General features: G+C 50.6%; 1 long non-coding RNA gene across 1 annotated transcript; it reads right to left on the bottom strand.

The window, feature by feature from the left end:
- Positions 1-85: 85 nt before the first annotated feature.
- On the bottom strand, positions 86-24,936 carry LOC142828089 (uncharacterized). The gene is made up of 3 exons (XR_012903056.2): positions 24,839-24,936; positions 6,597-6,693; positions 86-1,027 (listed from the first exon to the last, which is right to left on the bottom strand). It is a non-coding gene; the product is annotated as an uncharacterized LOC142828089 (long non-coding RNA).
- Between the last annotated feature and the right edge of the window lie 833 nt (positions 24,937-25,769).

The raw sequence follows: 25,769 nt of genomic DNA, 5'->3' as shown, positions 1-25,769 counted from the left end.
ATGCTTTGAAGTCTCAAAGAAATCTGATTTTATGGCATTAAATAAAGGAATGCAAATATGTCAAAATGGTGATTTTATTGTGTCGATGGTTTATGCCCAATTCTATCGTAACTTCACCACTTGACAGTGCCTCATCATACATCACTCAGAGTAAGCATAATAAAATTTCAAATGAGACATGACGTGTTAGCATGGAGAGAGAATGCAGTAAGTCTACGGAACCAGTAACGTCTGCTGCTCATCTGTATCTCTTGGGAATTCTGGCTAATTCTACCTTTAGTTTAGGGTCTTCTTCAATTCCTCTAGTACAGTGGTTCTTAACCTGGGGTGCACGCACCCTCTGAGGGTGCGAAATGCCCTTTCTGGGGGTGCGAGACATGCCAGATTTTTATGATATATCTTAGGATTAAAGAACTGACCTACTTCAACCATTTTTAATAAGGGGTGTGAGAATATATTTTGAGAACCAAAGGGGTGCAGGCTGCAGTAAGGTTAAGAACCACTGCTCTAGTATATGCATCACTGGCAGACACCCCGCAGCTCCTTCCTACCCAGCTAACACCACAGAATGGTTTTCCTTCTTTTGCTGTGTGCTAGTGACGTCAAAAGCATGGCAATGACCCGTCAGCTCTCAGAAGAAAACCAGCACTAGCCTGGGTCTGTGTAGGGATGGGAAGCCTCCAAGGGACATCTAAATATCTGTAATTCAGCAGGGGGCATTCCTCTTCCTTGCAGTTAGCGTTCAACCAATGTCCTAGCGCTGCATTAGCGAGCACAGTACTGGCACAGCAGAGTCAGCATTCAGTTCGAAGCCTCTCCGATTTCTGCTGTTAACCCTCCTGTCCAAGCTGTGTAATTGGCATATTGTCGACCTACACGCCCCCAGCGTTGTTCCAATGGATACCGTATTCTTCAGTTCCAAACTGCTGTGTTGTCTTGTGTGCGTTGGTATACAGCTGCTGCATTCAGAGGTGTCCATGCAGGGGAAACAATTGCTGCACTGAGTTTGCAGAACAATGTGGGTTCCCTGGAGATGAAAGGTGCTATAAAAGGGCTTGTAGGATTAGAAAAATATTAGCCGCTGCATTGGATACCAGAGCTTCCTGTGGTTTGAAAGAGAGGCTGTGCTGGACATATTTTGCCTCTTACTGCTTGGGGATTTTTTTTCTTCCGGCTGTCCGAGTGTGAACTTTTAAAGTGAATAAAGCTGTTCTCTGCCTATTAAATGCATTCGAAGGGTGTCTTTTCTGCTTTCTGTTCTATTGCCCCCTGACAATCCCACACTCAGAACAGGCGGAACAAAAGGGAGAGGCACAGATCTTTTTCCTAGAAGAGATGTTTTGCGTCTCTACCGAATCTTGATACTGGAGACTTGTGTAATTGCTACCAGGCGGATTTGAACCTGGGGCCTCTAGAGCAGTGGTTCCCAAACTTTTTGGCATCACGCCCCCCTTTTTGATTTTTGAAAAACCCTCACGCCCTCTCCTCCCCTCCCCTCCCCCCCCCCCCATGGCAGCAAAACTTGTTGAGCAAAAATTAAAAAAAAAAAAAAAAAAAAAAAAAAAAAAGAAACTGAACAGGGCAGCAAAACTTGATGGGAGGAAAACTTGCACACACACCCCTCCCCCCCGGAATTTTTTCACGCCTCCCAGTTTGGGAACCCATGCACTAGAGCTTACTATAGAAGCCTCTAGTGCTTGAGCTAAAAATCAGCTGTCTCTCAGCCCATGCTGTAGAGGTCTCTTGTTCTTATCTGTTGCTGTAAGTGGTCTACGTGCCTCTGCATAGGACAGTGAACTACACTAGGTGCATGGGTTACACGTGCACAGTTTTCATCCTCTTCAGCTCCCTCTCTCTGCATTCAGAGACTCATTTGGGCAGCCACAAAGTGTTGACCGGTCAAGCAGTGGCTGCGAGAAAGGCTCTCAGCTCCATGGAAGGGTGAAATGAACTAAGATGTTGTTCTTCCCGTGCCCAATGGGCAGCACCTCCCCAAAAAGCACTAACACTTGACATGTTTTGGCCAGAGGATCCAGAGACACCGAGAAAGCACGGAAACGTGGACAAAGGCCCTTTACGAACAAGGCGAACGCTCGAAGCTGGGTAACGGCCGGGGAGAGCGTACCCGAGATGGACTAGCCGCAGGAGTTTTAAAGAAGGATTTTCCCCAACACTTGACAGTTAATGACTGTGCAAACTCTAGACCAGGCAGTGCTAGTGGCACGACAGAGTGCGATCGTGAGAGGCTCGGCACCCAGCAAAAAGGCACAGGGCTTGCAGCAGGGGGAGAAAATAATTCCCCAGGCTGAGAGTGAAGCTCCTTTAAAAATTGGGTCTTAAGGAGCATCCCATGAGACACGCGTGGCATTAGAGACCATGGGCCAGATCAGGTTGTGCCAGGGGAGCTGACAGAATTGCCAGGCCCTTGCGCAAGGTGTGGGGGAGTCCGGCTCTATGCTCCCGGAAGAGCCGTGCCACCCGGAGTACGCCACCCAGAACTCGGGTGGTGATTTAAAGGGTCCAGGGCTCTGGCTGCCAGGAACCCCAGGCCCTTCTGAACCGGGCCCTTTTACCCCGCCCCCCATCAGCAGGCCTGTGTTCTGCCCAATCAAGAGAAGGATGTGCAGGAAGTGACTAGCTGGGATTGGCTCTGCTTCGAGTGCAGGGGGTTGGACTAGAATGTCCCTTCCTGTCGTCCGTGATTCTATGATGAGTCAGGGAAAAATGAAGACACCAGGGGCGACTCTTCCCACCCTTCTAGGCTGGGGTCATGTGACAAACGAAAAGCAGCCAATAGACAAGATGGACATATTACTGTCCTACTGTCATAGCTCTTGGGGACCTCCCCATATTTTCCTATTCGTCTTTTTGTCTGGGCCAGCAGAGAAAAACACCAACCAACACTACCAACACCACCGTTGCCCGACTCTTTCCAGTTTCCGGGAGCGTCGCTGATAGCAGAGGGGGTGTTCTTAACCTGCTGGGAAGAGGCTGTTTGTTGGCTGTGCCTGGCCAGGGCCTATGCTGTTTCACGGGCTAAGCTCATCACACGTTGGCTCACGCAAGTCAATCTCGGTAGTGCTGCTTCACAGGAGACTCCCCCATGATAATAAAGGCTGCTGCCTCGCCGCAGCCCGGCTGGCTGAGCTAAACTCACTGTCCCTGCTGAAGTAATTTAATTAGTGCAGATGCGAGGATCAGAGCGGCGCTGATCTTTTCTGTTACTAGTTACATGCTCCGCTGCTCACCACGCTTTTTATGTTGTCAGATGGGGAGGAGGGCTAATAGAGCCAACTAGCAATTTAAAATTCAGCTGCCTAAAGGCCTATGCAAAAGAGGTCAAAGTGGTAGAGCCCCTAAAAGCTGGGATGTGCCTGTTCTAGTGTGCTGTGCCCGGATATAGCCTTCTCTTCTCGGGCCTGTAAACACATTGGTCTTCGCCACCAGCTGTTTAACACTAGCACGGCGGACATGAACCAGAGCAGCTAAGCTGCACCAGCGCATGCTTCGGCGTAAGCTAGCCCTTGGAATAATTACCCGGGGATCTGAGAAAGCTGGTACAGCTTGGCTGCTCCAGGGCCGGAGCAAGGTAGGCTAATGCTCCTGCTAGCTCAGGTGTGTCTACATGAACTGCAACCAGACTCCACAACTGCCATGCAGACATACCCTGTGGGTGACACTAGTAGAGCCAAGCTCTGGGGTAGAAGGAAAGATCAGGTTTAAGAGCAGGTTAGGGAGACATCTATCAAAGATGAGCTAGAGCAGGGGTGGGCAAAGGAGCTTCCACGGGCCAGATGCAGCCTGCCAAGTGGGTGGATCTGGCCCGCGGTCGCCTTGCTGCTCCCCCACTGCCAGGCCAATCGAACGCACAGAGTCTCTCTCGCTCCCTGCCCCCGCCCTGCAAAGGGCGCACGGTGCTTAGACTGGACCGGTCCACTCCAAGTGTCGTGTGCCCCTTGCAGGGCAGGGGCAGAGAGCGAGAGACTTTGCATGCTCCTCCCGCTCCCAAGCCATGATTGACCTGGGGGTGGAGGGATCGTGCGAAGTCTCCTCCCGCTGCCAGGGGCGTGGGTACCTAGAGGGAACCACCAGCTGTTCAGAACAACTGGCAGTTCTCTAGGCGGGGGGAGGGCAGGGGCAAAGACTTCACATGCTCCCCCACCGCCAGGTCAATCAGGGTTTGTGGGCAGGAGAGCACGGAAGTGTCCTGGCCACGCCCTTCTACCCAAGGCCCCGCCCCTTCTGGGGCAGCCCAGGGCCACTTCAAAAATTAGTGAAGTGGACCCCCATCTAAAATTATCACCCACCCCTGATCTAGATGGTGCTTGGTCCTGTCCTGAGGGCAGGGGACTGGACTCGATGACCTCTCGAGGTCCCTTCCATTCTAGTGCTCTACGATTCTATGAATCCATGGGAGGATTTGGACCAGTGATCCCTGTAAGCTGAGCACTTGGGCGGCCACCCAGGTGATAAGCAGAGCGCCCGCAGCCGGCAGCATGCGTTTCCCTTGGCGGTGCCCATCCGCACATGCCTCAGTGCCCGTAACAAAATGTGTTCCCCACTTGGATGGAAAAAGTGAGAGGGAGCCCCGGTTGGGACTTTTGTATAAACTGAAGCCAGATCCACCCCCTCACCGCTTCCCATTAGCAGATCACGGGGCTGATGCCTCGTGGTTATCAGCACACTGCAGATCTCTAGTGTAGTGCAGGGGGATGGACGTGATGGCTTCTTGAGGTCCCTTCCAGTCCCACCGTTCCATGATTCCATACCGGAGTGGGCAATAATTTTAGACCGGGTGGGGCACTTCACTAATTTTTGAAGTGGCCCTAGGCCACCCTGGAAGGGGCAGGGCCTCAGGTGGATGGGGCAGGGTCAGGACACTTCTGTGCTCCCCCGCCCACAGACCCTGATTGGCCTGGGAGTGGGGGAGCATGTGAAGTCTTTGCCCCGCCCTCCCCCCCACCTAAGAACCGCCAGCTGTTCTGAACAGCTGGCAGTTCCCTCTAGGCACCCATGCCCCTGGTGGCGGAAGGAGACTTCTCATGCTCCCTCCCTGCCCCCAGGCCAATCAGAGCCCAGGGTGGGAGAGCACGCAAAATCTCTCGCTCCCTGCCCCCCCTTGCAAAGGGCGTACAGTGCTTAGAGTGGGCTGCCAGCTTACTCTAAGCGCCGCACACCCCTTGCAGGGCAGGAGGAGACTTCGTGAACTCCCCCCGCCCCCAGGCTCTGATTGGCCTGGGGACAAGGGAGAGCTGGGGTGTCCTCAGGAGGGATCCACCCGCTTGGTGGGCCACATCCAGCCCGTGGGGGGCCCTGTGCCCACCCGCCCTATACTACGCTCGACATTGGGCTCCGCACTGCCCGTTTCCATGTGGAAGCCGAGGTGGGAAGAGGCACATCGGCTGGGAGCACACATTTGCTTGGGGAGCCGCTGAGTGCTGAGGAAGCTTTAGAGAAGCAGGCTGGCGGCCAAGCAGGTGGGCGAGGAGAGGGGAAAACGGGTCTTGAGAGGGAGCTGTGCAGTCGGGTTACAAAGCCGGGAGAGGCAGAGGGAGCGGACGAGATGCATCAGTGTAACACCCGATGGTCATCTCCCTTCATTCTGCGAGGGGAAATGCACTTTTAGGACCAACTGGATAAACCCTCCTATTGTTTCCTTTGAACACAAACTGCATTTTCTCTTGAACGCCAGCCAGGCGACCATTTAGCACCTGGATTGTTAAAGCGCCAGCCGCTTACTAGCAATTACTGAAAGGTGGCAAATTTAAAAAGAAAAGTCAGGAACATTTCTGAGAAATATTTCAAATAAACGTTCTCCCACCTCATTTCAAACTTTCACACACACATCATTTTTTGACCAGTTTTGGAACGAGTGTCACTTTTGCACCATTCAGAATATTTTCAACTCGTGAAAAACAAAAATATGAAAACAAATTTTTTTAATTGCGATTCCTTCAACCCCGTCTTTCAACCTGTCCTACCGTTTACCTTGGGAATCAATCTGATCACTTTTCAGCTCCCAAAGGGTGACAGATCACTAGCAGTTACCTTCCCCATACCACCCCACCCATCTCATCCAATACATGAACAACGGCCTTGTAAGGACAACAGCGGTCAGACTCCTTCTATTCAGCTCACAATGCCCCATGCACAAAGGAGCAGCAATTTAAAAAGCTCTGAAATTAGTTATCACTTCTGTATGAGAGAGACATCAGTAATTTGCAGCCAGCCAAACACAGTAATTAGTCAACTGTAATGCAGTAGAATCTCACTCATTTGCATTAATGACTGAAAGGCCTTATGCAAATCTGATTTTTTTTCCACAAATGACTAAGTGAACAAGTAGTGTTACAAACAGCAAGGCAAGCCTCACAAAATGTACTTTGCTGATTTGTATTTTCAATGGTAGCTTAGCTTTAATTATTTCCGGGAATATTTTAGAGCATGCTGTGTTAATGCCATGGACTTTCAGTTACTGTGGAATGGCATTTTGTAAAAACAATGAAATAACAAATTTTAAGACCAGAAGAGACCAGTAGATCCTCTAGTCTGACTTCTCTTAAATTGTGACATAAGTACCTTCATCTTCCACTCACCTCTTTCCCAGGACCCAGAAGAGGAGAAACACAGATTTATGTCAGAACGAGATCTCCTACGTTGAGTGGAAGTCTCCACTGAATTTCCCTTTTCCTACTAGGAGAGATGAACAACACAGTCAGTCAAATGCAGGTTGAACCTCTCTCATCCGGCACCCTCTGGACCTGACTGGTGCTGAACCAGAGAATTTGCTGAACCACGGGAGGTCAACATTGTCTAGTGGCATTATCAACACTTCCACAGCTTGCTGGGTTCTGAGAAGACATTTAGGGGTAAATTAGAGCTAAATGTAAGGGGGCTGTTAGCCCCTTATTAAAACTCAGTGGGAATTTTTGGTTGGCCAGCTCCCAGTACCAAAAGGGGAAGGGTCTATGAGACTGACAGACCCCCAGGGACAATGAGAAGAGGCCAACACTCCAGAACAGCGACAGGCCAATGAGGGAATTAGGAGGCCAGGTCCCATCGTGCCTGTGAGCTGGGATTTTCTGAGTCTGAGAGAAAAGGAGAGAGAGCGAAGAGGAGCAGCAAGGAGTGCAAGCTGTTCTGAGAGGCAGACCTGCAGTGACCAGAGAGCCAAAGGGGTCAGAGAAGCAACACAAGGAGCTGGAGGCTGGCAAAGCAACAGTCTGCAGCTGGGTACGGCGAGCGGCTGGGACCAGCAAAGGGGGGGGAAGAGGCTCTGGGCAGAGAGACACCACCAGCCAAGAGGCCCTGCAGGCCAGAGTTGGAGAGGGATTGTAACTCCAACTGGGAGAGGAGTCCTGCCACCTAGAGCCTGAAGTCATGTGGTCACTGCCAGAGCAAGCGTGTCTAACCTGCAGCCCCCCCGTAGCACAGCCGGGCCTGAGAAAGAGCCCTGGGACCTATAAGGAACAGACTGAAAACTGTCCTTACACTCTGCGGACTGCTGTTTGTGATGTCCCCATGCTACAGAGCAGGGCTGTGTGTTTTCTTTTAACCTCTCTCATTTTTTCCTTATTTTTTTCTTTTTAATCAGTTGCTGTTTAATAAATTGTATTCGCTTTGAGCTGTATGTAATGATCAGTGGGTCAAGAAAACATCCAGTGTGAAGCGAGCACCCCGGAGTGGGGACACCCTAGCCCCTGCCCCAAGTGACTACAAGGTCGGGGATGAAGCCCCAGAAAACCTAGGCTCAGCTTTATCGGGATTTCAAGGACTCTGCTACTCAGGAGAGTGGAAGGGGAGCCCTCAGGGTCTGGGAGGCCTTTGGGTAAAAGAAGTGGGAGCGGGGACTCCAATCCTTTCGCTGGTCCATTTCACCGGGGTAGTATAGAAGCCAGGAAAGTTCCCCGCAATAGCGGGACTATTCCCCCGCTTACATAAATAACAGCACAGAACACTGAGAGCCAGGCCTGGTGGCTGTCAACAAACTTTATGGGACCGTGGGAAACTTGGCCACTCCCATGATAAGTAAACACCCGGCTAACTAACATCATGCTGGACCATGGGTGTTGACACACCAGCGTGTGCTAGACTAGAGAGGTTCAGCCAGTATAGATTATTATTACTATTGTACTACTGAAGAGCCTAGAAGCTTTAGTGGTGGGCCAGAATCCCATCATGCTAGGAGCTGTATGAACACAGAACAAAAAACAATAGTCTTGGCCCCAACGTTTCCCTCCCAAGCAGGGCTGAGTCGGCCACCTTTTGTTACTCTTTACACAACAAGATCCAGCTCACCCCCCTGCTGGCTGGTTAGACATCATCGCTGACTTCTACAGAGACCTGCTAGTCCAGTTATCACATTGCGCCCTCATGGAGTACAAGCGGATGGACTGAGCTAATCTCTTTAGCGGTCATGAGTATCCTCTGCTCCAATCGGCAGATAGTCTGTTGGGACCAAGCTTTATATCAGTGATTGGGGTGGGCAATAATTTTTGGCCAGGGGCCACTTCAGAAATTTTTGAAGTGTCCCTGGGGCCACCCCGGAAGGGGCGGGGCCTCAGGCAGGAGGGGCGGGGCCAGAACACTTCTGTGCTTCCCTGCCCGCAGACCCTGATTGGCCTGGAGAGGGTGAAGTCTTTGCGCCTGCCCTCCCCCAGAGAGAACCGCCAGCTGTTCTAAACAGCAGGTGATTCCCTCCAGGCACCTGTGCCCCTGGTGCTGGGAGGGGCTTCTAAGCACCGCACACTCCTTGCAGGGCAGGGGCAGGGTGGGAGGAGACTTTGCACACTCCCTCCTGCCCCCCAAGCCTTGATTGGCCTGGGAGAAGTGTGAAGTTTCTTACTCCCTGCCACAGGCTTCCCTGTCCCTAGGCCCTGATTGGCCTGGAGGCAGGGGAGTAGCAGGATCAACTCTGCAGGCCGGATCAACCCACATGGCAGGCCAGATCCATCCCATATGAGGTCCTTTTGCTCACCTGTCATTGTCCCTGTCATGAGAACCCATAGATGGACCTCCAGCCTCTCACGGTAACATTCTGTGATGAGTCTATCCAGGGCAGACTCTGCCAGAGGTTGCCACACAAAAAGCTACGTACGGATATGATTGGCCAGAGTGACAGAGAGATGCATGCTGGTCCATCATGGTCATCCGTGACAAAAAAAGGGAAGAAGATTTGACACGCCTGCCTCGAGGATTTGGACACTCCATTGTCATTGTTTGAACTGGGCGTCCAAATCCCTTTAGGCACCTTTGAAAAATCTCAACGTAATCGATATCTAAAGTGTGACAAAAAAGAGAAAATAGAAGGGACGTGCCACATGCAGCTTTACTCTCAAACATGACACTGCAGCATTTCCTGACATTTGTGCATTTAAATTCATAACCTAAACAGGAGCATGTGAAATGGTGGGCGGAGCTTATGGAGTCTCCTGTGTGACCTTGTCTTGCTTACTCAAGGCTTTGATGCCTCAGAGCCCCATCTGTACATCAGGGAGAACAACACTGCCGTACCGCACAGGGGGGTTGTGAAAATAAGCCAAGTAAAGATGGAGAGGAAAGGAGGCACTTAGAATAGCAGTTGGGGAGTGCTACCGTGATAATTGGGCAAAACTGGGATGGCTCCCAAATTAATATCATCTCCTTCAAGGATAGTATAATTATTGCACCTTGGCACAGGGCCCTTTAACCTGTGGATCTCAGAGCCACACAACTGGACCATCCTATGATGAAATGCCCTCCTGTTCTGAAATTTGATTTGTCCTTTTCATATGTGTTCATTTTTTTAATTGTACCCTTTGGTATATATGGTTGTGACTATTTTCTTCCACTATTTGATCTGAGGAAGTGGGTCTGGCCCACGAAAGCTCATCACCTAATAAACCATCTTGTTAGTCTTTAAAGTGCTACACAGTCCTGTTTGTTTCAGCTGCTGCGGAGACTGATTGAGCAGGACCAATATTAACTAACAAATCCACTTTAGCCTTTAAAAACCTCTCCAGTTAGTCACACAGGTATTCCGTCACTCTGCTTGTAATGCATTTTGTGGTGAGCTCCTGCAGCATCCTGGGTAATTACAAGTTATGTCGTTAAATAGGGCAGTCAATGAGCACTCCCTTTCTGCTCCTAGAACCGTGGCGGAGTTAGAAACACACCAATATTGAAGTAAATAGCTAAGTCTTTGACACGAGACTCTCTGGTGTTCAAGATATTGTTTCCATGAGCTAACCAGCCACGTTGCCAGACTTTCATTGCCTGGCTACTCAGCAGGTTCGTTACATCGTTAGGCAGTGGATTGACTGTTCACCCTTACACCTGCTTACTCCATTGGTCTCAGTGGAGCGGTTCCTGCAACCAGAGAACGAGATCCACGCATTTTAAAACTTCGGCAGTGAAAGATCAAACAGTTACCTTTTTTGTGACCTCATAGGCCTGGTATCTTATTTGTATTATTATTTTGAGAGGAGAGGGCCTGTCCACAGCGTAGAACAGAGCAGAGGACTCCGGCTATGCTTCCCTGCAGGCTTCCGGGGATTTAGCACAGAAGAGTCAGGCTTTGTACTTTTGGAGCGATGCACCATTTTGGAACATGCAGGTGATGTGGCTGGGGAGAGAGTCTCCACCAATCATAGTTATGACCAGAACGAAGCAGAGAATTAGTTTGGCTTCTCTTTTTGGGGAGGGAGGCAGCTCCGGTCAGGCCAATGGGGCTGCACATGGTGCAGGGTGGGGGTCAAATTCCACACCTGCTTGAGGCTTGCAGGAGCAATGTCTCCCTCCACACCTGGATCACAGGTGAGCTCAACCCTCAAAAGTCTGAGCTGTCAATGGGATGGAGCGGGGAGACAGAATTGTATATGGTACCATCACAGCTCCCTATACAGACCTGTACTGGTCTCTGGCTAGAGGGAGGCCAAGCTGCCCTGCTACGCCATGGATTGACCAGTTAAGGGGCCCAGAAACCCTGCGCCAGGGCTGGCCTGCCAGCGTGTAAGGCGGGGCCACCGGCCTGCAGCTCAGTAGTCCTAAGGTCCAGGCCCTAGCTCAGGGCAAGCGATAAACAGTTCAGAGGCTCTGCCGGGCTGCAGGCTGAGCAGCAGTTTCTAAAGGCCAGGCCCTTGGTCAGGGCGGGGCCACAAGCAGCAATACAAGCAGTGAAGCAGTTTGAAGTGCAGGCCTGTCCGCAGGCTGAGCGGGGGCAGGGTCTCCTTGCTGGCGGGGAGCCGACAAGCGCAGGGGTTTTAACCCTGAGAAGGGGAACCTGCCGCCCCCAAGGAGGTGTGGCAGGGGGGACGCAGGTCCACCCGCTCCACTCCGCCCCAGCCCAGGGCTGCCACTGGGTCGGTGAGGATCCTGGCTGCAACATGCTGCCCAGTTGACCTCCATCTCATCAGCTATACCTGGGCCGCTGCCCAGTTCCCCATGGGCCTCCCTGGCTCAGCCTCCACCCCTCAGGGTCCGCCGGGGGTGATGGCACTGGTAGCGCGTCCATAGGCTCCGGGGCCAGCTCAAGCAGCGGTCCAGGTGGCGCAGCCCAATCTCCTGGGCCTGGCAGGGGCACTGGCCATCCAGTCTTCTGGGCCTGGCAGCTGCCCAATCCAGTGTTCCCTCCTAGGGTGGGGCAGCTGCACCTTCCTCCCTGAGAGCTCAGCCGCTGGGCTCCAATTGAGCTCTCGGGCCCTGCTTTTATACTCCCGGCCCTGCCTTTCTGCTTCCTGTGGGTGGGGCTGGGTTGCCGGGCTGAAAATACTCAACCATTCTTCTCTCCACGCACTGCAATCTCACTCAGTCCATAACGTCGCCATCTCGCCTCCGCCCCGCTTCATCTGCCCCCTTCCTTCCGCTTCCCCCAGCACTGGGCCTCTGTGTCTCCCCCACTTCTTGGCTTCCTCACTCCTCAGGAGGCCTCATTTTCAAGCAGGCTGGGAATAACGTCCCCTGTGTTCCCGGGGGTATGTCGGAGTTCCGCCCCTCTGACCCTCACGCTGTGGCTGCCTCTGCCCCGCCCCCTTTCCTGCTGTGTCAGCTTGGTTAATAGAGGAGCGGTATGCAAATGCACTGGCGGGGGAAGGTGAGGATTGGCTAGTGGCGGCTCTGAGGTTGTCGTGACCTCACACCGCTATGCGCTGACTTCGGCTGGCATGTCACAGAGCCCTGGCCCAGCGTACCTAGGGGCATTGAGGCTAGATTCACCAGCGGTTCTCACCCATACCAGGATGTCAAAGGGGATGCGGCTGCTCAGATGGGGAGGCCTGATCTGCTGCTTTGGGAGAAAGAGGAGGAGGTAGAGTCACAGTTAGGCTGGGTGGGGATGGGATATAGGGGCTTGGGGACTCGGCCAGACCAGCCTTTGTTTGGAGGAGAAAGCTCCCATGCCCTCCATCTCTCACAACCCCTAGTCCGTCCACTTATCGATCAGTATAGCTCAATCTCCATCCCCTCGATCACCACAATCTCGGCAATAGCCATTATTTCTCTGTCAGCATCTCCATTTTAATCTGTCCATTTGTCCCGCTCTCTATCCCTCCCCCAAGCGAGTCATCCATCACACCCATCCACCTCTTCATCCCAATCTCTCACCCACCTCTCTCTTTTACCATCCGCTCATCTCGCCTCGCCAATCTAATCTGATCCCGCCTCTCATCCAACTTCTAGTTCCTCTGTATCTATCTAATCTCTAAACTAACCTCTCATCCAATTGTAACGGTTCACAATCCTGCTGGAAAGGCATAACAAGTGGGGTTCCGAGGAGTCTGGTTTAGGACTGGTTCTGTTCAGTATCTTCATCAATGATGTAGATGATGGCTTGCCCTAGAGAGTATGCTTATTAATTTTGCAGATACCACCAAGTGGGAGGGGTTGCAACTGCTTTGGAGAATAGGGTCAAAATTATCTGGCCAAGCTAGAGAAATCGACTGAGGTAAATAGGATGAAGTTTAATAACAACGAGTGCAAAGTGCTCCACTTAGGAAGGAACAATCTGTTTCACACATACAGAATGGTAAGTGACTGTCTAGTAAGGAGACCCGCAGAAAGGGATTTAGGGGGTCATAGTGGACCACAGTTAAATGAGTCAACAGTATGACCCTGTTGCAAAAAAAGCAAACATGATTCTGGGCTGCATTAACAGGAGTGTTGTGAGCAAGACACGAGAAGTCGTTCTTCCGCTCCACTCTGCGTTGATCTGGCCTCATTGGAATACGGTGTCCACTTCTGGGCACCACACTTCAAGAAAGATGTGGAGAAGTTGGAGAAGGTCCAGAGAAGAGCAACAAAAATGATGAACATGAGCTATGAGGCAAGGCTGAAGGAATTGGGCTTGTTCACTTTGGAAAAGAGACGACTAAGAGGGGACATGATAGCAGTTTTCAGGTATCTAACAGGGTGTTCCAGGGTGAAAGGAGGGAAATTGTTCTCCTTGGCCTCTGATAACAGTACAAGAAGCAAGGGGCTTAAACTGCAGCAAGGGAGGTTTAGGTGGGACAGTCGGAAAAAACTTTGGCTGTGTCTAGACTGGCAAGTTTTTCCACAAAATCATCTGATTTTGCGGAAAAGCTTGCCAGCTGTCTACACTGGCTGCTTGAATTTCCGGAAAAGCACTGACGATCTCATGTAAGATTGTCAGTGCTTTTCCAGAAATACTATGCTGCTCCCGTTTGGGCAAAAGTCTTTTTCCAAAAGACTTTTGCCCAAAAGGGCCAGTGTAAACAGCACAGTAGTGTTTTCCGCAAAAAAGCCCCGATCGCGAAAATGGCAATCGGGGCTTTTTTGCAGAAAAGCGCGTCTAGATTGGCCACGGATGCTTTTCCACAAAAAGTGCTTTTGCGGAAAAGCATCCTGCCAATCTAGACGCGCTTTTCCGAAAATGCTTTTAACGGAAAACTTTTCCGTTAAAAGCATTTTCGGAAATTCATGCCAGTCTAGACGTAGCCTGTCAGGACGGTTCAACACTGGAATAAATTGCGTAGGGAGTATTGTGTCTAGTTCTGGGCACCACATTTCAAGAGAGATGTGGAGAAATTGGAGATGGTCCAGAGAAGAGCAACAAAAATGATGAAAGGTCTAGAGAACATGAGCTATGAGGGAAGGCTGAAAGAACTGGGCTTGTTTAGTTTAGAAAAGAGAAGACAGAGGGGACATGATAGAAGTTTTCAGGTATCTACAAGGGTGTCACGGGGAGGGGGGGAGGATTGTTCTCCTTGGCCTCTGAGGATAGGACAAGAAGCAAGGGGCTTAAATGTCAGCAAGGGCGGTTTAGGTTGAACATTAGGAAAAACTTCCTAACTGCCATGGTGGTTAAACACGGGAATAAATTGCCTAGGGAGGTTGTGGAATCTCCATTACTGGAGATATGTAAGAGCAGGTTAGACAGATGGTGCTTGGTCTAGCTGTGAGGGCAGGGGACTGGACTTGATGATCTCTCAAGGTCCCTGCCAGTTGTATGATCCTCATCCAGAAACTCCATCAGCCAGCTCCATCATCTACTCTCTGTTCTAACCTGTGGTTTTCATTACTTTGGGGGGTGCTAATAGCCACTGGGAATCCCAATTTGCTCTCCCCATGGGAAGTGCTATGGGGCATTGTGAGGACAGGTACAGAGGGTTACAGTACAGCTCTCAGCCCTATTGCCTGAGACATCCGTTAGCTGAGTCAGGGGCACTGGCATGGGTGTTAAACCCTTAATACAGAAGCACTGGGGGTGTCTTTCTTCCTGTCTTTTTGGTGTTCTCTTGCTTTCAGTATCTCCTCTTAGGGGCTGTTAATTAGGGAATATTGCAAGGTAACATTCCTAGCCAGAGCTTGGGATAGAATCCAGAAACTCGGATTCTCCTAGTGCCTCTGCTCTAACCACTGCTCCTCATTCCCCTTCCAGAGCCAGGTACAGAATGCAGGAGTCCTGTGCACTGAAAAGGCGCCAGGGCACCTAGGCCCCTATATATTCAGCTTTGCCTGATCCTAGCTCTTGGGTCTCTCCACAGCTCTGCAGAAGAGATCTTCAGCTTCTCCATCACCGACTGGGACCCCGGTGAGCTGGAGCGGGTGAGAATGGAGGACTTCTCTCGCCTCTTCCCCGATGACATCAGCATGGATGGTGGCTGCACGGACATTGAGGTGGTGGCCATGGTTCACCGAAGAGAGGACGACGGGGACTTGCTAGAGGAGATGGACCAGCCTGGGGGAGGGGAGGATGAAGGTGGAGGAGACAACAACAGAGGTCCCCCGGGTGATGACCAGGGTGGAGAGGCCCATACCATATTGCACAGGTGTGCAGAAAAGCAGCAGGGGGCACTACGAGGCCCACCAGACCAGAGACCTGGGCGGAGCACCGCCCGGGAACAGGAGCACCCCGGGATCCTGAAAAGGCCAGTCAATCACAGAGAACAGGAGAGTTTGGCCCAGGAGGACAGGCAGCCTGAGACCCTAGAGGAACCAGTGGGTGCGGATGAACAAGAGAGTGATTCCATGGCAAAAGGGGGCCATGCCAGGCTGGTGCCACCCACAGATCAGGTCAAGGAGGTCCTCCTCCAAGCCTGCAGGCCCGAGAAGGCTCGCCCGCTCCTCCTCTCTGGACACCACCACAGAGGGCCTGCCGCAGTCTCCTTGATGATGTCCCTGGGGGGGCAGAAGATTTTATTGCGATTTCCAGAGACCTGCCTGCTCTAATCCGGCCTCTGCTAATTCCTGAGCTGCTGGATCTTCGAGCCAGATCCCAGCCTCCCTGGGGTGGGACAAGGAAAACCACACGTGGGCAGCCCAGAAGCGCACCAGGCAATCTGCCCCAGAACTCCCTCTCCTCACTCTGAGAACGCCAAGGACTCCCAGCCTGAAGACGTAGGAAAGGTCCATGCTCAGCCACCAGACACCCCAGCAAACCTCCTGGCCCAGATCTTAACCAACGCTCAGAAAAATCAAACCACTGCAGTTTGCAAGCTGTTCATCCGTCTGATAGGTCCCCTTGCACGGTGACGGGGTGGGCATCCTTCACATGCCCTGTTCTGTCATAGGGCCATTGCCCCCAACAGGCAGTGGCTGTCCCTCTGCTAGGGGATACTGTCACTTCCTTACGCATCCAGCGTTGGCTTTCCCTAGCCCCGTAACCCAGCAAATTGTGGCTACTGCGCTTCTACACCAGCTCTCCTGTTGGCCGCCAAGGTGTTCATGGAGAGGAACCCCGTTTTTCTAGTCTCACATGTTAGCGAGTAACGACTCGCCCGTTGTTCTAGTGCTGCTCGAGAGCACGATGCACGGACCTTGGCTGGCGCCTTCCAGTCCAGCTACCCCACAGCACCAGAGAAGTGGCTGCCTCCCGCCCCCTGAGCTACATGCCCTTCGATCTGTCCCTGACAGGCCCCTGCATCCACCCTCTGCTGGGCCAGGCTGCTCCTCTGCTGTGTACCTCACTGAGCACCGCTGCAGGAAAAGCACCTGTCACCTGCCCCGGGGGACAGTGACGCACACTCCAAACGGCTCCGCACACGGCTGGGTCCTCCAGGGATTTTCAGATCGGCTTGCGAGAGGTGGCCACGATCCCTGGGGGGTTGGGCTGGGAGGTGGGCAGGGGGAAAGCTGCTAAGCCAGGATTTTCAATAGCTCTCCCCAAGCATTAAGATATCAGAGGCACCAGCAGGGACAGATGAGGCATCAGCCATTTATTGGCTGCCCAAGAACCCGCTCCAGATATATTAACAAACTCCGACAGCTCTCCGTGTGCACGCACGTCTGGGTGGACGCGAGCCACAGGCGCACAACTGTGCAGCTCGGGGACCGATTCCCTACTGGCTGAGCTCCACTTGGAGAAGGAGAATGTGTGTGCCAGAGGGGAGGGGAAGTCCGAGCTGGTTGTGGTACCTTGATGCTCTGGGTTGGCCTGCGCCAGCCCTGGCCTGAGAGTTAGAGCAGCCCAGGGGCTGAGCTAAGTTAGAGCAGTTGTGCCGAAAGCTGACGGAGCTCTGCCCTGCCCCGCTCCACCTCCCGTACCAAGAAAGTTCCAGATCAGCTGGTGTAGAAGCCAGTTCTGCGGGGGTTTGTTTGCTACTTAGAGCGCCAATCGTCAGGGAAACCTCTTTGGCCAGGTACTGCGCCTCCTCCACAAGCATTGGCTCCGAGATGAGAATCTGGTCCCCAGAAGCAAGCGGTTAACCAGGGGATTTGAGGCCAATGCAGGGCTATGGGACACCAGCAGAGAAAGGAAGTGGGGGTTGTGGTTGGGTGCCCTGCCATTAGAATCATAGACTCATAGAACCCCAGGGCTGGCAGAGACCTCAGGAGTCATCGAGTCCAGGCCCCTGCCCAAAGCAGGACCAACCCCAACTCAATCATCCCAGCCAGGGCTTTGTCACACCAGGACTTAAACACCTCTAGGGATGGAGACTCTGCCACCTCCCTAGGGAGCCCATCCCACGGCTTCACCACCCTCCAGGGGAAATAGTTTTTCCCCAATATCCAACCTAGACCTCCCTCACTGTAACTTGAGACCATTGCTCCTCATTCTGTCATCTGTCACCACTGAGAACAGCCTCTCTCCATCCTCTTTGGAAACTCCCTTCAGGAAATTGAAGGTTGCTATCAAATTCCCCCTCACTCTTCTCTTCTGCAGACTAAATAAGCCCAAATCCCTCAGCCTCTCCTCATGTGTCATGTGCTTCAGCCCCCTCATCATTTTGCCCTTCACTGGACTTTCTCCAATGCGTCCACATACATTCTGTCATGAGGGGCCCACAACTGGACGCAGTAGTCCAGATGTGGCCTCACCAGTGTCGAATAAAGGGGAATCGCTTCTCTGCTGGCAATGCTCCTCCTAATGCACCTTAATATGCCATTAGCCTTCTTGGCTACAAGGGCACACTTGCCTCGTATCCAGCTTCTCATCCACTGTAATCCCCAGGTCTTTTTCTGCAAAACACCTGCCACTGGCCTGAACACAAACACCAGGCCCCGCTATATACAGCGAAAGGCAAGGCTTTCCCTGGCTCAGGGATGGAGGTGGCACAAGGGGGAAAGCATTCCCTGAAGGGATATTTGCAGTTGCTGTTTTGGGTGGTCGTGGTCTGGATCATATTTAGGTTCCCATCTGGTGAGCACATCATCCCTGCATGCACTGTTTGAGCGCAGAGCAGCCACCTCCAGCTTCAGGCTAGGTGAGTAGCTAGCCTAGACATCATGTATGCCAAAGAGTAACACGAGAGCAACTATGAATATTTCTGTTCTGTACTTGGGGAGAACACAGACAAAGCAGTCTTCTCATATGGTAGTAATTTCCATTCTATGAGTTTCCTGGAGGATGTTAAACAAGTTACTGAAGTTAGACATTTTTAAAGTTCAACAAGTCCAGGTAATGCATCCAAGAGTTCTAAAAGAGCTGGCCGAGGAGCTCACTGGTTCGTTAATTCTGGTTTTCAATAAGACTCGGGGGATGTTCTAGAAGGCTGGGAGAAAGCTAGTTTTGTGCCAATTTTTGAAAAGGGTAAACAGGATGACCAAGTTAATTATAGGCCGGCCTGCTATACATCCTGGGCAAGATAACGGAGCAACTGACATGGGATTTGATTAATAATGAACTAGAGAAGGGTGATGCCTGAAATTAACAGGAATCAACATAGGTTTATGTAAAATGGATCTTAACCGAATACCATGACAAGTCTGATTGTCAGAGGTAATAGAGTTGACATAATATAACTTAGAGTTCTGTAAAGAATTTTACTTCAATGCCACGTGCCATTTTGAGTATGCAACCCTATAAATAAAGTTAACATGGCACATATGAAATGGACTTAAAACTGGCTAACTGATAGGTCTTAAAATGTAACCATCAACAGGAAACGATCATCTCCTCGATTTGCTGGCAATGCTCCTCCTGATGCACCCCAATACGCCATTAGCCTTCTTGGCTACAAGGGAGCACTGATGACCCATATCCAGCTTCTCATCCATTTGGATGTCAGCGCTTGGTAGGAATCTTTTCAACAAATTCCATATCCGCCTACTGGGAATGAGAAAGTCTGACGTTTGTTAAGCTTTTAAGTCACACAATACACAGCAGATTAATTACACCCTTTTTTTTTTTTTTTACGATTTCTTGGTTTGTGTCTTGAACTGGAGCTTTTTGTTCCATTCTTGTCCCAGATCTTGTTCTACAGAACAGCCGCTTAACCAATCAGTTCCCAGCCTGTAGCAGTGTCTGAGATTCTTCTGTCCTAAGGGCAGGACTCCGCACATGTCTGTTGACTCATCAGCTTTCTTTTGGCTCAAATCCTCCAATTTGTCTAGAGCCCCCACAGAATCATCAACTATACTCCAAAGCCCTGCTGTGTGCATGACTCCCCTCCTTCCCAAATGATGCTTCACATTTTTGTGTACCTGCATTTTAACAGGGCTCAGTGGTAGGATTTCCTGTTTCCTTACATCCCTGCCTATCCTTGTCAGACCGCCGGGAAGGCTGTGTATGCTGCATCACAGGGAGCTGTTCTTTGACAAACGTTCTAGCTATAAGATGACTGGAAAGAAGCAATAACATCCTGTCACACGTTAATCCAGCGAGTGAAACAGCATCAAGCGCAGAGACGCTCACCTGGGAATACAAGGCAGCGTGTGCATTTCAGCAGCAGCTCTTCAAAGGGGCAGGTGACTTCCTGCCTGCTGTTTCAGCATTCCATTGGATTATTACATTCTGTTCTATTTCACCAGGCCGCTCTCAATGCTCTTCTAACCCATTATTGCTAGTGACTGGCTGTTCATTTCTGTCTCGCTAATGAACAATCCAAATGCAGTGCAAGGCAGAGCCTGACATGTGTTATTGCCTTCCTCTGTTAAGCAGTTTCTGGCTTTGGATGTCAGCGCTTGGTAGGAATCTTTTCAACAAATTCCCGTATCCGCCTACTGGGAATGAGAAAGTCTGACGTTTTGTTAAGCTTCTAAGTCACACAATTCACAGCAGATTAATTACACACTTTTTTTCTCCTTGGTTTGTGTCTTGAACTGGAGCTTTTTGTTCCATTCTCTTCTATTCGAAGTAGCAGGAGGTACCCATTGCAAAATTGTGCATTGCACTCAAAACCACCATACTGACGGACATCGGGATGAGATAAAATCATGTTGATTCATTTTCCTGTATTGTGCACTAAGGAAGTGTATTAATATATGACTAACGGGTTGAGTAAACTTCATGTGACCTTTTCCAATGTAGTTTTGAAACAATTGTGTGTATTTCTGCATTGCTGAATAAACTAGGACAGAAAACAATGTAGAATAAACATTTGTAGAGGATTATGGCATGCTACACTTAGCTACCCTTTCATGTTTCTCTCTCATGCACACTTCTCTAAGTGCATTTATTTATGGCCATGTCTATGCTTGGGGGGGAGGGACCGCTCAGTGGCTTGAGCATTGGTCTGCTAAACTCAAGATTGTGAGTTCAATTTTTGAGAGGGCCATTTAGCGAGTGGGAGGGAGGGGGCAAATCTGTCAGGGATGATACTTGGTCCTGCCATGAGGGCAGGGGACTGGACTCAATGGTCTCTCACTGTCCCTTCCAGCTCTATGAGATAAAGATATAGCTCCATATTATACATCAGAAGATCAAACACTCCAGAGGTTGATCTTCTGGCATTTGATTTAGCGGGTCTAATATAGACCCGCTAAATCAAACACTGAGGGCAGCTCCGGCTGGCACCTGTATTCCTCACAGTCACGGGGAGCATTGGCTCCCATCAGCCTCCCACTGTGTGGACCATGAAGAAATGAGATTTAAGATATGTCTACTCCAGCTACATAATTAACGTAGTTGGAGTTGTGTATCTTAATACAACCTCCTGCTGTAGTGTAGAGTAGACCAAGCCTATGCATGTAATATTATTCACCTGTCAGAAACAATACCTTATGCTATGATCAGGCGCTTCTCCTGTAAACTAAATATAATCAGATCAAATCATTTCTTGGATGGGAAAGGAAAGTGGGGATGTGACATGCAGAAAAAGGGCGCCATTATGGGGGAATAGCAGCCATGCGTACAGAGACTCGGCTGGCTTTTCTTCCTTTCCCCTGGCTGTCAGGCAGTGAGGGGAAAATACACAGCTTGTGTGCATGTCTCTCACTCCTGGCTGGCGAGGGGAGGAGCAGAGAAGTAATTCACGAAATCTGTGTAGAATGAAAACAAGATAAGACCTTTAAAAACTTGTGAAAAGCCACAAGATTCCACAGTACAACCAATCATCTACTGGTTAGGGCATTCACCTGAGCTGTAGCAGACCTTGGGGCTGCTTGCTCTGAAACGAGGCGGAACAAGAACTTGTATTTTGTATCTTCCATCTTCCAAATAAGTACTCAGAACACCTGGCTATGAAGTCAGCCTCTTCTTCCTCTCTAGCACTCTTGTGGGCAAGCGTTCCCCTTTGTATAACCTATTCAATATCCAGGGTGCCAAATAAACCACTTCGATGTCCCAGGCTTTGAATTTACTTGGCTAGGAGGCGAGACACACAGGTTTATGCCTCTGCTTTGAATCAGGCTGACAAGTCCTAAAAAACCGTGTCTCCCTCATCCCAGGTGAGCCCTAACCATTTGATGCCCTGCCCCTTCCACTTGATGTCCCGGGGCCACTTCAAAAATTTCCAGAGTGGCTCCCCGGCAAAAAATTATTACCCACCCCTGCCTTAGACTAACAAAAATAGAAACAATTGTGAACTTTTGTGGGTAAAGCCCACTTCATCCACTCCTATTCATCTGATGAAGTAGGTTTTGCCCATGAAAGCTCATGATTCTATCTATTTTTGTTTGTCTCTAAGGTGCCTCGGGACTACTTGTTGTTTTCAAAGAACTAAGGTCCGTCTGGGTCATTACGATGGTGCAGGAAAATGGTTCTAGATCAGTGGTCCCCAACATGGTGCCCGTGGGCGCCATGGTACCCGCGGGGGCATTTGTGTGTGCCTGCCAAGTGCTCAGGGCTCGCCCGGCCCCAGGCACGTGGCGCATGCATGGTGCTGGAGCTGGCCCCGGGGGCATGGCACACAGTGAGTGCTGGCCCCGGGAGCACCATGAATTAGCCACCCGTGCTCTGGGTGCGCAGCGCATGGGGGGAGCACCGGCCCCGGGCGCGTGGTGCTTGGAGGGGGCGCCGGCCCCGGGCACGCGGTGCTTGGAGGGGGCGCGGGGCACTTGGGGGGGCGCGCGTGCCAGCCCCGCAGCACTTGGGGGGGCGCGCGCGCTGGCCCCGGGCGTGCAAGTGTCCCTGACCTCTGGCACCTGGCAGGCGAACGGCCACGCCCCCTGGCGTCCGGCAGCCTCAAATGGTTGGGGACCACTGTTCTAGATGATGCTAGTGCCAGAAGAGAAGTCCTGCACAGGGTGCATGTGACATCATTGCTCCCTATGTTACACATTTAAGCTGAGACTATTTACAATGATGATCTTGTAAGATAAACACCCTTAAAATCCAGCCCATGAGTTTGCCCAGGTTTTAGATAAGAGCAATCCAGATAACGGTCCATGAAGGAACTTCCCTAGTTAGTACTAAGATACAGAACAATGTATCCTGATTTTGACAACATTTCTGACCTGCTAATGTCACACGCTTCCTTCAGCAAATGCAAGATGTTGGGGAATACTTAGCAGAAGTGAACAGGGAGTATGGTATTCAGCAGTTTAGGCTACATAACTGTTGCTGTACTTTGTCCTTGGTGTGATTCGTGCTTAATCCATTAATATGTGGTGTGGATAATACATATTAATATAGGATATATATGTATATACTAGCCAACATACATTAGTCAACAAATAAATAAGACCATGTGGAAATAGAAGATAATAATGGACCACATCCTCCGTTGGGGTTCATTAGCTCAGCTTCATTGACATCAATACAGCCAAGCAAAGTTACATCGTCTGAGGTTCTGGGCTTATGTCTTTAGTGGGTATATGTGCAAGGCCCTTCTGTGCTGGCATTCTAGAGCCAAGGGACTGACCCCCTCCTCCCTTCCTCTCACATACCCTTTAACCCTCTCCCACAGAAGGAGGGGAAATGGCCAGGCTGGCTCTGCAGAGAGCTACATTCGGAGTTACCTTGAATCGTATCCATTTCACGCCATTGCCCCATTCGCTCGCAGTGCAGAGGGACAGGGAGAACTACTGTAATGGTTCCAGGATGCACTTGATCTGCGTCCCCTTACCCATTCCGCCATGTGCGCTCCTTTCCAGTGACAAGCCTTTACCACCAACGGTGTCCAGGCCGTCTGTTTGGGTACTTTGTCAACCCAAAATCTGCACTTCTCTCAGAGCGGAATCCCATGATCCACCCGCCTTGAGACTAGGCGTGCAGGTCACTTCAGCCCTGTTTTTCAATTGTGTTTCTCGGTGGCATAGCCAGAAGGGCCCACTTGGGTGGGCCTTGACCTATGGCGGGTGGGCAAGAATGGGGAATGGAGGGCAGCGGGACAGGAGGGGGGTAAGCCCAGCCTGGCTGGCTCACTGGGCAAAGCGGGTGACCCACGGCCCACTCAGGTCCATCTGTAGCTACGCCCCTGGTGTTTCCTCCGTGAGTCCAGCTCCATTTGGCTCTTGCTATATGCTCCCGTGAGCTGGGAACAGTAGGGCTTAATCTGAGAAGGGTGAGACGGGCATCTCACTAGAGCTATAACTCTGCCAGTCAAGCTTTCTAGGGTAGACAAAGCTTATACCAGCAAGAGAAGGATAAACCATACCCAGAAAGGGGGGTTGGGTTTTTTTGCTGCTGTAAGCGCATTTCCAGTAGGACTTTTGCCAAAATAGTCGTGTCACTCAGGGGTAGGAAAAATAACACCCCTGACTAACACAGCTATGTTGGCAAAAGTTTTGAGCATTCCCCGGGAGCATGTAAAGGCACTTTCAATCAGTTTCCTACAAGCAAAGTACTGTGTATCTATTCATGGAAACACTGCCATGAGAGACGTAAGGGTTAAAATAACAAAGGTCCACATGTGTACTTTGTGTTCCCTAAACTTAGCATTTCCCCCAGCATTTGGGTCAGCCCAACCTCCTTCTTCTGGGAACTGGGTTACAGCTGCTTTGCTGTAAACTCTGCCTCTCCCCTCAGCTTCAGGCTGGGGGCTTTAACACTTTCTAAACACTTTGGTTGAGGGTTTCTGCTTGGATTTCCATCTCTACGCCCCCACGCCCACCCTAAGTAATCAGCCTTCCTGTGGATCAGTGTGTGGTAACAAACCTTTGAAAGAACAGACACCTAGGATGTTTGTTAAGCATGGGTGATTGGACTGTCTCTAGCTATGGTCTGCATCGCTGCAGGGGTGTACAGCCACCCTGAGTGAACTCTTAGAATGCTTGTGACAGACAGCATGATAGTAATACGACAGCCAGAAATATTCAATAACAATAAAATAGATCTCCCATATCCTCTACAATTAAATCATGGATTTAAGAGTAACCATTCTTCTACAAAGGAATTTTATCACCCAATTACAGAGGGAGACAGCTGAACTAGACTTCATTTACAAGTGTAACCCTAACAACTTGGGCTTGAACAAAGCTATTAACTGGTTAATGTACTACAAAGGTAATTTCCCCCATCTTTGATATTCACATTTCCACATCACATGCTATAAGTATTTGGACACATCCAGCCTGATTTAATTAACTTCATTAAACACAGGTCCTACAATTGACAGGTAACTGCTTTTGCTGTTATATATCCCCTGGATTCTGTAATTTCCACTCCAGATCATCTGATGAAGTGGGTTTTACCCTCAAAAGCTCATGATATAAATATATTTGTTAGTCTCTAAGGTGCCACAGGACTGCTCACTGTTTTAAAGTTACAGACTCACATGGCTACCTGCAATGGGACATCACTCACCTCACGCAAGTGGCTCCCTTTTGGCCAAGTGCCTGTGTCTGTGTCTGTGTCTGCTCTCCTTGCTGTGTCAGCCTTCCTGCAGCCCTATCTAAGCCTTTTGAGCTCCAAGGAGGAACTGCCCCATGCTGGCCCAACAGCTTCCTTTTAACTGGCTTGCTGGGCCCTGATTGGTCATGTCCTTTGTGCCACTCTATCTTTCCTGGAGGACTTCTCTATGGTTTGCTGGGTAAGTGTGGGGGCAGGGGGCTTCGGGGCCTGGTCCACCCCATCACACTATTCTTCTGGGATCCGCTACAATGATTAAGAAATTTAGATCTCTGGTAAGGAGCCTCCAACCAGAACTGGACCCTGCATCAAGACAGCACCACTTCTGAAATGTAGAAACAGAGCCCTAGGCAGTGTGCTTTGGATCTGCAGTGGCCGGTCACCTTTAGAACAATAGGGCTTGACACACACATCTGTGTGCCTGGGTCACGGAGCAGGCGCTGTTACAGGCTCATTCCCAGAAGAGCAGCGGACTGGGATTCTTCTCAGAGGGGTCTCGTGAGCCTTCTCTGCAATGAGTCAACTGTACAGGGCTATTTTGTCAGGTCAGGAAGCCCTGAGCCCTACCATCTTCCCCACTGGCCATGGCAGAAGGAACCCAGAGAGGAGACAGGACGACAAAAATCAAATGCATTCATCAGAAGAAAAAAGAACTATGAGCATAAAAAGTGGCTGTTTTGTTCCATCCACTGACTCTTCTTCCCCCACCCTCACCACACCCCCACGCACACAGAGTTCACCTCACCGTCTCTGGAGAATACAGGCCAGATTTAAAGGAACTCAGGACCAGATTTTCAAGAGTTCAGCAACCCGAAGAGGGTCCATTTTCCTGAGAACTTAGCTCCCCTTTTGACACCTAAATAAGATTTGGGTTTTCAAAAGCACT

The sequence above is a fragment of the Pelodiscus sinensis genome, chromosome 3 (genome assembly GCF_052426305.1).
Source record: "Pelodiscus sinensis isolate ZL-2025 chromosome 3, ASM5242630v1, whole genome shotgun sequence".
NCBI classification, from domain to species: domain Eukaryota; kingdom Metazoa; phylum Chordata; order Testudines; family Trionychidae; genus Pelodiscus; species Pelodiscus sinensis.
The sequence above is the reverse complement of the archived record's forward strand: the minus strand, read 5'-3'. Positions and strand labels throughout refer to the sequence as shown.